At 42.3% G+C, this 13,130-nt stretch overlaps 1 protein-coding gene across 3 annotated transcripts in view; it reads left to right on the forward strand.

Moving 5' to 3' along the window:
• Window positions 1-13,130, forward strand: part of PIWIL2 (piwi-like RNA-mediated gene silencing 2) — an 87,118-nt gene that overhangs the window by 45,990 nt on the left and 27,998 nt on the right. The gene's annotated exons all lie outside the window — the stretch shown is intronic.

The following is a 13,130-nucleotide window of genomic DNA, read 5'->3' on the forward strand; positions in this document are numbered from 1 at the left end:
CTGGGATTACAGGCGTGAGCCACCGCGCCTGGCCATTTCTGTATTTTTAGTAGAGATGGGGTTTCACCATGTTGGCCAGGCTGGTTTTGAACTCCTGACCTCAGGTAATCTGCCTCTGGGCCTCCCAAAGTGTTGGGATTACAGCTGCGAGCCACTGCGCCTGGCCAAGTTTCGGGATTTTTAAGGATTACCTATGTGAACACTTGACAGGAAGTCTGATGTGGTGAGAGGGATCTGAAATCAAAGGTGAGTCTCCTAAACAGCTGCTGCTGAGCAGGCAGCTTAAAGCTCCTCCTTTCAGGCTTCAGCTTGTACAGATCAGCTCAAAGAGTTAAAGAGCTAAATGCTTTCATTTGGTTTAGTAAGTAATAATTATTTCTCAGGTTGTCAGCCTGATGTCTCTAGACATAATCTTCATGCCCTTATCAGGGAAGTTGGGGATAAGTTTCAGCAATTAAAGCAGCTTATGAGTGTTCTCAGCTTTTTATAACTTATTAGGCGCTGGCTCTTTTCATTTTGGTTCAAGACAAATGCCTCCTTATAAATCACCCCTCGAACTCTAAAGAATGCTAACCATGGAGGATTGCTGTAATTAAGCTGATACTGGGTCTAGAACACTGAGCAAGCAAGGTACTGATTTCTGCCTTGGCCAGTACATCAAAGGAAGCACTGATAAGTGCCTTTCATTTCTTAGGGTCAGGGTTAGACCTTAACCTTTGCATAGAGGCTAAGCAGCAAGAAATGTAATAATTTCACATGATTGAAGTCAGTCTCTAAGGCTCCACCTTGTCTCTTTATAGAATAATGTTTCCTACAGCGTCCTGCAAATAGTTTAATACTGTTCAGTTATTAGAGGTTATGTTTTTTTTTTTTTTAAGTCTGTCTCCGGCAAGGTCCATATGTTATGCTACTGAGTCACCAAGTTCTACCAGACTTTCCTTTTTGTTTTTGTTGTAACTGTTTTCCTTCGAAGTTTGATCTGTCTTCTAAGACCTAGCTGTGAAGCCTTTCCCCTTCTTCCCTCACTGCTCCATCCCTACGCTGCCTCATATTTGTTATTTGTATCCTTATTTATCCATCCCACTGGATTGTAAATTACTTGAACACTGGTTATAGATGGCTATGTAACAAGTTACCCTGAAACTTAGTGGCATGAAATGAGCAAGTTTGATGTTCACAATCAGGAACTGGACAAGGCACAGCAGTGGGCTCCAGTTATCCATGTGGGCCTTGTTGTATGGTCTTTCCACATGGGCTCTCTGGGCCTCTTCCTAGCATGCTGGCTGGATTCAAAGCTTGAACGTTCCACAAGACAGAGTGCCAGTGGAAGTCATGCTGCATTTTATGCCTTAATCGTGGAAGTAATGCAGTATCACTTCTGCTGCATTCTAATTGTCCAGGGAGTCACAAAGTTCTACCCAGCTTTGAGGGGAGGGCAGTTGATTCCACCTCCTACTCCAAGGGTGGCAAGGGTCTGAAAGAATATGTGGCACCAGAGATACTGCTGTGGCTATTTTCTTTTTCTGAGACAGGGTCTCACTCTGGTTGCCCAGGCTATAGTGCAGTGGCACGATCTCAGCTCACTGCAACCTCTGCCTTCCAGGCTCAAGCGATTCTCCTGCCTCAGCGTCCTGAATAGCTGGGATTATAGGCATGTGCCACCACGCCTGGCTAATTTTTGTATTTTTAGTAGAGACAGGGTTTCAGCATCTTGGCCAGGCTGGTCTTGAACTCCTGACCTCATGATCCACCCTTCTCAGCCTCCCAAAGTGCTGGCATTACAGCTGTGAGCCACTGCGGGGGCAATTTTTTTTTTTTTTTTTTTTGAGACGGAGTCTCACTGTCACCCAGGCTAGAGTACAGTGGCGTGATCTCGGCTCACCACAATCTCTGCTTCCTGGATTAAAGCAATTCTCCTGCCTCAGCCTCCCGAGTAGCTGGGATTACCGGCATGTGCCAAAAGACCCAGCTAATTTTGTTTGTATTTTTAGTAGAGACAGGGTTTCGCCATATTGGCCAGGCTGAGCTGGTCTCAAACTCTTTATCTCAAGTGATCTGCCCGTCTCAGCCTCTCAAAGTGCTGAGATTATAGGCGTGAGCCACCATGCCTGACCTACTGTGGCTATTTTCTTTTCTTCTTTTTTGAGACGGAATTTCATTCTTGTTGCCCAGGCTGGAGTGCAATGGCACAATCTGGGCTCACTGCAGCCTCTGCCTCCTGAGTTCAAGCAATTCTTCTGCCTCAGTCTCCCAAGTAGCTGTGATTACAGGTGCCTGCCACCACATCTGGCTAGTTTTTTTGTATTTTTAGTAGAGATGGAGTTTTGCCACGTTGGCCAGGCTGGTCTCAAACTCCTGACGTCAGGTGATCCACCCCGCTCAGCGTCTCAAAGTGCTGGGATTACAGGCGTGAGCCACCGTGCCCAGCCACTGTGGCTGTTTTGTAAAAGAGCAGTGTACTACAAGCACAGGGGCTGTCTAGATTCCTTTTCCATCTCTTCCATTACTAAGCTGACACTTCTCCTGGCGATTTACATTGAATTTCTAGTATCACAACTCTATTCTAAGTCAAATAACAGTTCGTTTTGGTCTTTGTTTCTTTATCTGAGCTATGAACTTAAGTAGTAGTTATTAAACTCCATAGAACCAGGTCAAAGGAAAAATAAATCTAATTTTAAATCTAGAATAAAACTGGCTTGTCTAAATATAAATGTTCTCTGAATCAAAAGAATTCTTTTTTTTTTTTTTTTTTTTTTTAGACAGGTTCTTGCTCTGCCTCAGCCTCCAGAGTAGCAGGGACTTCAGGCATGTGCCACCATGCCTGGCTAATTGTTAAAAATTTTTAGTAGAAATGAGATCTTGCTATTTTGCCCAGGCTGGTCTTAAACTCCTGGGCTCAAGTGGTCCTCCCACCTCAGCCTCCCAAAGTGCTGGGATTACAGGCATGAGGCACTGCACCTGGCCAAAAGGTTTCATTTGATTCAGGTCCTCATTATGTCTGGCCAACGTGGCAAAACCCATCTCTACTAAAAATACAAAAAAATTAGCCAGGTGTGGTGGCAGGCACCTGTAATCCCAGCTACTCGGGAGGCTGAGGCAGGAGAATTGCTTCAGTCCTGTGCCAGCTTTTGCCATTTCCCCAGTTGTTCTGCACCTAGTGGAAGGAGTCTTTGTATTTAAACTGTTTTGCAAAGTGAAGACCTCATCTCTACAAAAAAATTGAAAAAAATTAGCCAGACTTGGTGACATGCACCTGTAGTCCCAGTTCTTTAGGAGGCTGAGATGGGAGGATCCCTTAAGCCCAGGAGTCCAGTGCTCCGGTGAGCTATGATCATGCCAACCCGGTTGACAAAGCCTGTCTCTAAAACAAATAAAAAAAAAACGATTTTGATCATGCCTCTCCCAGAGCTTATCCTGACTCCTCAGCAACCTCAACAAATTTGCTTTGGGGTTCTAAGATTCTGACTACCTCTGGATGCCCAGTTTTATTAATATCTTCCCCTAGGAATGGCAGTAACCACCGGAAGTTCCAACACCTCCAAACAGTTGCCGCCTTACACATTTTCAGCCCCATTTTGCTTCAGGGTTTGCTAGTCCAAAGCCCATTTTCTACATTCTAAATCTCTCACTTGTCCTCTGGACTCGCATGCAATAATAAAATGTTTCCAAATATTCTTTTTTTTTTTTTGTAAATAAACTTTTTATTTTGGAATGGAAGTTGCAAAATAGGATAAGAGTTCCCATACATCCTTCATCCAGTTTTCCCTCATTGTTAACATCTTGCCTCGTGTTGCCTTGTAGCTGTGTTACATAAATGTTTCCAAATATTCTTATCCTTTTCCTTGAATAGTTGATTTTGCTCTTCTCCTTTTTCTGTAACCAGGCTTTTCCTTGATGAATACACCCTCCCGCTTTTTTCTTTTTTTTTTTTTTTGAGACAGGGTTGCTGTATTGCTTGGGCTGGAGTGTAGAGTCACAATCTCGGCTCATTACAGCCTCAAACTCCTGGACTCAAGGGATCCTCCCACCTCAGCCTCCCAAGTAGCTGGGACTACAGGCACATACCACACCCAGCTAATTTCTGTCACTGTCTTGCTCAGGCTGGTTTCAAACTCAGGCTGATCTCAAACTCCTGGCCTCAAGCTATCCTGCCTACCTCAGCCTCCCAGAGTGCCGGGATTATAGCTGTGAGCCACTGCGCCCAGCTGAATAACTTGCTCTGTCCCGTCCTGTCCCGTCCCATCCTGTCCTGGTCCTTGTCCTTGTCCCTGTCCTTCCCTTGTCCTTTCCTTTCCTTGTCCCTGTCCTTTCCTTTCCTTGTCCCTGTCCTTTCCTTTCCTTGTCCTGTCCTTTCCTTTTTTGTCCTGTCCTGTGTAGGCACACGCTGCCACACCCAGCTCAGTTTTGTATTTTCAGTAGAGACGGGATTTCACCGAATTGGCCAGGCTTGTCTCAAACTCCTGACCTTAAGTGATCCATCTGCCGTGGCCTCCCAAAGTGCTGGGATTACAGACTTGAGCCACCGTGCCCAGCCAAATGCCGTTTTCTTAGAATTATCTCAGGTTGTGATTACTATCATATCTCAAGAGCCAGACACTTTCCCCAGGACAGTTTTGTTTTGTTTTGTTTTTAAATGGAGTCTCGCTCTGTCACCAGGCTGGAGTGTAGTGGCGCCATCTCGGCTCACTGCAACTTCCACCTCCTGGGTTCAAGCAGTTTTCCTGCCCCAGCCTTCTGAGTAGCTGGGACTACAGGCACACACCACCACACCCAAGCTAATTTTTGTATTTTTGGTAGAGATGGGGTTTCATTATGTGGGCCAGGATAGTCTTCATCTCTTGACATCGCGATCAGCCCACCTCAGCCTCCCAAAGTGCTGGGATTATAGGCATGAGCCATCGCACCCAGCCCAGTCATTTTTTAAATCAGTATTACATCCTATAGTGTCTTTAACCTAATTTCCCAATACAATTGATTATTAATATCAGCATCATCATAAGACTTGTTTACAGTGAGTCAGTTGAATCTTCCCAACAATATTAGGGTTATTTCATCTTGTAGCATAATAGTAGATATAATCTGAAATGTAAGTGTCAAAGATACTGGCACATTACTAGAGTCCTACTCAGTCATAAATAATTAGTGCAGATTGTCATCATACTGCATGATTAAAGTGTCTCCCAGATACGTACCACTTAGATTTGCAGGCTTCCATTCAACATTGTCAGGTTTCAAAAGCAGGAGTCCTCTCAGTAACATGGGTCAGTAACCCCTTTAGGCATCCCGTTTAGTTGAGCTAACAAGCAATATCACATCTTGCTCTAAGCCTCTCCCAAGGCACCAATAGAATATTGGATTTGGGGCTGTGCTTGATGGCTCATGCCTGTAATCCCAGCCCTTTGGGAGGCCGAGGTGGGTGGATGGCTTGAGGTCAGGAGTTCAAGACCAGCCTGACCAACATGATGAAACCCTGTCTCTACTAAAACTGCAAAAATTAGCTGGGCATGGTGGTGGGCACCTGTAATCTCAGCTACTTGGGAGGCTGAGGCAGGAGAATCACTTGACCCTGGGAGGCGAAGGTTGTAGTGTGCTGAGATCACGCCACTGCACTCCAGTCTGGGCAACAAAGCGAGACTGTCTAAAAAAAAAAAAAAGGAATGGATTTTGCTCACTGTATAACCGTTTGTTCTTTCCCTAATCCTCAGATATCATTCTTCCTTTTCTCCATTTATACCCCCACCTTTCCACTTTTGGAAGGGACATTAAGTTTGACCACTGTGCTGATCTAGACTACTGGCAGGAATACTAGCCTAGCAAACGTCTGCCCGTCAGTCCAGTCCCATTCATATAGGGCAGTGTTACACAGGTACAGAACTAGTGGGCTTTCTCTACTACTAGGCGATATAACTGCATTCCCTGTGAACCCGTTTTGCCAGATGGAATGAAGGTACAGTTCACCCCCGTCAGGTCCCTGGGAACTCTAACATAAAGGTTTAAAAGTATAGTTACTTTCTTGCTTAGAGCTTGTTATGAGTTTGTGTTCCCTAGATGATGAAGTTCCAATCCCCAGTACCTGTGAATGTGACCTTATTTGGAAATAAAGCCTTTGCATATGATTAAATTAAAATTAGGTCATTAGAATGGGCCCTGCTCCAATATGACTATGTTTTTATGAAGAGAGGAAATTTAGACACAGAGACAGACACACATAGATGGAAGATAATCTGAAGACAGGGAGAACACCTGTCTGTAAGCCAAGAAACCCCCGAGACTCCCAGAAGCTAGGAGAGAGGCATGAGCAGATTATTTTCTTTACAACCCTCAGAAGGGCTGTAAACACCTTGGTTTTGAATTTCCAGCCTCCAGAACTGTGAAACAAAAGTTTCTGTTGTTTAAGCGAGCTTGTTTTGTATGACAGCCCTAGCAGACTAATACAGAAGTCATCCCAGCTTCTGGCACCTGCAGTATAGCCCTGATCCCAGGGGTACTACATCAGGTAGGAAAAAAAGACTGTTGAGGTCATGTGGGAAAGAAAGAGAAAAGTATAGTTGTACCACATCCTGCCCCCAGGGAAGAATTATAAAGTCACAACAGCATCCTGCACACTCCTCTTCCTTCAATTCGTCAGAAAAAGGGGAGAAATCTGCCTAATGGAGATGTTTTCTAGGCCCTGGCCCTGTTGAGTGTGAGCATACACTCATGAAAGTGTGTAAGCCAGCCCTTAGGTTTTTCTTTCCTCCACTGTAGACAACAGATGTTTCGGTTGCCCATTCTAATTATCTACCAAACCGTTAACTGTGACGATGAAAATGTGTTCTTTGGTTTGAAGAAATGTGACTCCATGGTCCAAATTGATGGATTATCTTTTGATTTAGTCCTTTTTTTTGAAACAGTCTCATTCTGTCATCCATGCTGGAGTGCAGTGATGTGATCTCCATTCACTGCAACCTCCACCTCCCAGGTTCAAGTGATTCTCCTGTCTCAGCCTGCCAAGTAGCTGGGATTACAAGCATGCACCACCACACCCAGCTAATTTTTGTATTTTTAGTAGAGATGGGGTTTCACCATGTTGACCAGGCTGGTCTCAACCTCCTGACCTCAAGTGATCTCCCAGCCTCAGCCTCCCAAAGTGCTGGGATTACAGGTGTGACCCACTGCGCCCAGCCTTGTTTTAGTCCTTTCATAGTATTGGGCGTTTGCATCTACCAGCAGGTATGCAAAACCCAGTCTGTAGTAAGTGTCTGCTCATGTCAGGCACTGTCACAGCCTCATGGGACTACCAGGGTAAGTCCAACTTGCCAACCAAGTGCAGAGCCTTACTGCTGGAGAATCTGCCCCATAGCCATCTGCACTCTCTTATTCAGCCAGAACAGTTCTTGTTGACAGTGCTTCACAGGATTCAAAAGGAACATGTAGAATAGCTTCAGCCTATCTCTGCACTGCTACAGCTCTCTAGCGTCTACTCATTTCACAGAGCCAGATGGACTGCCTCAAGCAAGGACACTGGGATATCCACTCCCAGAGTTCCACTCACCTTCCCAGCCTGGAAGGTTTTACTGTTGGCCATCAACATGTCCTGCTTGCTTGCTTAAAAAAAAAAAGAAAAGAAAAATTGAGGTAAAATAGGTGAGGTGCAGGAGCTTGTGCCTGTAATCCCAGCACTTTGGGAGGCCGAGACAGGTGGACTGCTTGAGCCCAGGAATTTGAGACCAGCCTGGGCAACATGGTGAAAATCCCATCTCTACAGAAAATAGAAAAATTAGCTGGGCGTGGTGGTACGTGCCTGTAGTCCCAGGTACTTGGGGGGCTGAGGTAAGAGGATCTCTAGTTTATTTGTTTTTTTTTTTTTTTTTTTGAGACGGAGTCTCGCTCTGTCGCCCAGGCTGGAGTGCAGTGGCCGGATCTCAGCTCAGTGCAAGCTCCGCCTCCCGGGTTTACGCCATTCTCCTGCCTCAGCCTCCCGAGTAGCTGGGACTACAGGCGCCCGCCACATCGCCCGGCTAGTTTTTCGTATTTTTTAGTAGAGACGGGGTTTCGCCGTGTTAGCCAGGATGGTCTCGATCTCCTGACCTCGTGATCCGCCCGTCTCGGCCTCCCAAAGTGCTGGGATTACAGGCTTGAGCCACCGCGCCCGGCCTGAGGATCTCTAGTTTAAAAACATTTTCATCACCCCATAAAAACACCCCATGCCCATTAAATAATCATTCCTTATTCACACCTTCTCCTAATTTCTGGTAATATCTAATTAGCTTTCTGTCTGTACTGATTTGTCTATTTTACCTATATTGTGTAGTAATTTTAAAATGTGTGACCTTTTGTGTTTAGCTTACTTCACTGAGCATGTTTTCAAGGTTTATCTATATTGTAGCATATATTAATACTTTTTTTCCTTTTTGTGGCTGTATAATATTCCATTGTATTTATTCCACAACTTGTTGATCCATTCACTGTTGATAAACATTTGGGCTGTTCTCACATTTTGACTATTATGAATAATGCCGCTGTTAACATTCCTGAACAAGTATTTGTTTAAGTTCCCATTTTCAGTTATTTTTGAATGTATACCTAGGAGTGAAATTGCCAGGTCATATAGTAGTTCTGTGTTTAACTTTCAGAGGAAACACCAAGCTGTTCTGCACAGTGGCCAAGCATCATTTTATGTTCCTACCAGTAATGTAGAGGTTTTCAGTTTCTCCAAACCATTGCCAACAATTGATGTTTTCTGTTTTTTTACTTTTTTTTTTTTTTTTTTGAGACAGAGTCTTGCTCTGTCACCCAGGCTGGAGTGCAGTGGCACGATCTTGGTTCACTGCAACCTCCACCTCCTGAGTTCAAGAGATTCTCTTGTCTCAGCGTCCTGAGTAGCTGGATAGCCCAGATAATTTTTGTATTTTTTTTTAGTAGAGATGGGGTTTCACCATGTTGGTCAGGCTGGTCTTGAACTCCTGACCTCAGGTGATACACCCAGCTCGGCCTCTCAATCTGCTGGCCTCCCAAAGTGAGGTGCCACACCTGGCCCTTTCTGTTTTTTTAAATCATCACTGTTTTTTGTGTTTGTTTGTTTGTTTGTTTTTTAGACTGAGTTTCACTCTTGTTGCCCAGGCTGGAGTACAAGGGCGCAATCTTGGCTCACTGCAACCTCCCCCTCCTGGGTTCAAGCGATTCTCCTGCATCAGCCTCCGGAGTAGCAGGGATTGCAGGCATGCACCACTACGCCCAGCTAATTTCGTATTTTTAGTAGAGGCAGGGTTTCTCCATTTTAGTCAGGCTAGTCTTGAACTCCCGACCTCAGGTGATCCACCCACCTCGGCCTCTCAAAGTGCTGAGATTACAGGCGTGAGCCACCACGCCGGGCTTGAATCGTCACTGTTGTGAAGTATGTCATTGTGGTTTTGACTTGCATTTTTTAAGGACCAATGATGTTGAACATCCTTCATGTGCTTGTTGCTCATTTGTATATTTGTGTCATTCAAATCCTTTGCCCATATAAAAACTGGACTATTTGTCTTTTTGTTGTTGAGTTGTAGGAGTTTTAAAAATATTCTGTAAACTATACTCTTATTTAATGTATGATTTACAAATATCTCCCCCCATTCTGTAGATTTTCACTTGCTTGATCATGGTCTCTGCTGCACGAAAATTTTAAATTTTGATAACATGCAGTTTATTTATTGTATTTTTTGTTCCTTATGGTTTTGGTGCTCAATCTAAGAATTCATTGCCAAATCCAAGGTCATGAAGGCTTATTCCCTGTATTTTTTTCTAACAATTTTACACTTTTTAACTTTTACATATAAGTCACTGATTTGAATTATACAAAGTGAAGTAAGGTCCAGTTTTATTCTTTTGCGTCTGGATATCTGCTTGTCATAGCACCATTTGTTGAGAGAATTCCCCATTGAGAAATCTTGGCACCCTACTAGAAAATCAATTGGTCACAGATGTTTGGGTTTATTTCTGGACTCTTAATTCTATTCCATTGATGTGTGCATCTCGTTTTATGCCAGTAACACACAGTTTTGATTATTGTTGCTTTGTAATACGTTTTGAAATTGGAGAATATGAGTCTTCCAACTTTATTTTCTTCTTTAGTATTGTGTTTGCTATTCAGTGCCTCCTTGGAATTGTATATGAATTTGAGAGAAGGCTTTTTTGTTTCTGCAAAAAAAGGCCATTGAAACTTCCATAGAGATTACTTTGAAGAGTATTGCCATCTTAATAATACTGTCTTCCAGCATATGGACACAGGATGTGTTTCTATTTATTGAGATCTTTTTTAATTTATTTCAGCAGTGTTTTGTAGTTTCCATGTATAAGTCTTTTACCTCTTTGGTTAAAGTTTATTCTTAGGTATTTTATTCTTTTGGATACTATTGTAAATGGAATAGTTTTAATTTCATTTTTCGATTGTTCATTGCTGGTATTTAGAAACACAGCTGTTTTTTTGTGTTGATCATGTACCCTGTAACTTTGCTGAATGTGGTTATGAGCTCTAGTAGTTTTTTTTTTTTTTTTTTTAATTCTTTGGGATTTTCTAGATACAGAATGTTATTTGCATATGGGAATAGAGTCTTCTTTCTTTTCAGTTTGAATTCTTTTTATTTCCTTTTCTTTCTTAATTTTCTTAGTTTATTTCCTTTTCTTCCTTAATTGTTATGGCTAGGATTTCTATTATGGTATTGAATAGCAGTGCTAAAATCAGGCATCTTTGTCTTTTTCCTGATAGTAGAGGCAAAGGTTTCAGTTTTTCACAATTGTATATGATGTTAGCTGTAAGTTTTTAATAAATTTCCTTTACCATGTTAAAAAAGTTTCCTTCTACTCCTAATTTGCTGAGTATTTTTATAATGAAAGTATGTTGGATTTTATCAGATGATTTTTCTGCATATTAACTTTTAAAAGTCTTGTTCAGATTAATACCAAATTAATTTTGATAGTTGTGTCAGGCCGTTCTTGCATTGCTGTAATGAGATACCTGAGACTGGGTAATTTATAAAGAAAAGGAATTTAATTGGCTCATGTTTCTGCAGGCTTTACAGGAAGCGTAATGCTGTCATCCACTCAGCTGCTAGGGAGGCCTCAGGGAGCTTACAGTCATGGTGGAAGGTGAAGCAGAAGCGGGCATGGTGAAAGCAGGAGTAAATGAGAGAGAGAGAGAGTGAGAGAGAGAGAAGAGGTAGTACACACTTTTAAACGACCAAATCTTGTGTAAACTCAGAGCAAGAGCTCACTTATCACTGGGGGATGGCCCAAGCCATTCCTGAGGGATCTGCTCCTATAATCCAAACACCTCCCACCATACCCCACCTCTGATAATTGGGAATTACTTGTCAACATGAGATTTGGCAGGGACATACATTCAGACTATAGCAATATTATATAGAAACTTTGTTCCGGTGTAGTTCTATTCTCTCCTACTTTCTTGGTGCTAATTCTGTATTAGCATTCCCCAGAGAAACTGGACTGATAGGGTGTGAGCATGTGTATAGATTTATTTTAACAAATCGACTCACACAGTTATGGAGGCTGGCAAATTCAAAATCTGCAGAAGGAACCAATAGGCTGGAGACCCAGGGGATAGCTGATGTTGCAGGTCAGCTTTAAGTTTATCCTGCTTGGTGTTCCTTAGGCCTTGGGGATGTGTCCATTGATGTTTTTCCTCAAATTTGGGAAATTTTTGTTAATTATTTATTCAGATATTCTTTTTGCCCCTTATTCTTGTTCTTCTCCTTTTGAGACAGCAAATATTTATATAATGGTGTGCTTGATGGTGTCTCCCAGGTTTCAGAGGCCGTCTTCATTTTTCTTTCTTATTTCTTTTTATTATACTGGATATAATCTCAACTGACATCACTTCTGGTTTGCTGGTTATTTCTTCTGCTTGCTCAAATCTGCTGTTAAGCACCTCTAGTAAATTTTTCATTGCAATTACTATACTTTCCCACCCTTGAATTTCTATTTGGTTCTTTCTGGTAATTTCTATGCCTTTATTGATAGTCTTTATTTGGTGAGACACATTCTCATACTTTCCTTAAGGTCTTAAGATACGGTTTCCTTTAGTTCTTTGAACAATATTTAAAATAGTTGATATAAAGACTGTATCTATAGGACCAATGTCTGGGCTTCCTCCATGACAGTTTCTGTTGACTTCCCCCCCCACCCCATGCATACGTGTCCTACTTTTCTATTTCTTGGCAAGCATCATAATTCTTTGTTGAAAACTGGAAATTTAAACTGGGCACGAGATGGCTCACACCTGTAATCCCAGCACTTTGGGAAGCTGAGGCGGGTGGATCACCTGAGGTCAGGAGTTCGAGACCAGCCTGGCCAACATGGTGAAATCCCGTCTCTACCAAAAATAGAAAAAATTAGCCGGGTGTGGTGGCGGACACCTGTAATCCCAGCTACTCAGGAGGCTGAGGGAAGAGAATCACTTGAACCCGAGAGGTGGAGGTTGCAGTGAGCCAAGATTGCACCAATGTACTCCAGCCTAAGCTACAGAGCGAGACTCCATCTCAAAAATAAATAAATAAATAAAAAATAAATTCTGACTACAGAGGATTCAGGTAATTGATCAGACACATTTAAAAGTAACTTTTAGCCAAGGTGGAAGGATTGCTCGAGGCCAGGAGTCTGCAACCAGCCTGCTCGACATAGTGAGATCTCGTCTCTACAAAAAAGAAATTAAAATTTTTAATTTTTAATTTCTTTTTTTTTGTTTTCTAATTTATTTTCTTTAATTTCTAAAGCCCAAGGAGTTTAAGGTTGCAGTGAGCCGTGATCGCATTACTGCACTCCCTCTTTCAACAGAGCGAGACCCTGTTGCAAATAAAAATAAAAATGACTTTTACTTAAATTATTCAAAGAAATGAAATACAACATTAAGAATTTTAACAAAGAATTAGAAAGCATGAGAAAAATAATTGGAATTTTTAGAAATGAAAACTACACTAACTGAAATCAAACTCAGTAGATGGGTGTATTAGTTTGCTACAAATGACTAACAAAGTACCACCAACTGGCTTACCCAACAGAAATTTATTTCCTCACAGTTTTGGAGGTCAGAAATCCAAGCTCAAAGAGTTGGCAAAGTCGGTTTCTTTTTTCTTTTTTTTTTTTTTTTTTTGAGA

This window comes from Colobus angolensis, unplaced genomic scaffold (assembly GCF_000951035.1).
Source record: "Colobus angolensis palliatus isolate OR3802 unplaced genomic scaffold, Cang.pa_1.0 Scaffold184, whole genome shotgun sequence".
In the NCBI taxonomy this organism is placed as follows: Eukaryota; Metazoa; Chordata; class Mammalia; order Primates; family Cercopithecidae; genus Colobus; species Colobus angolensis.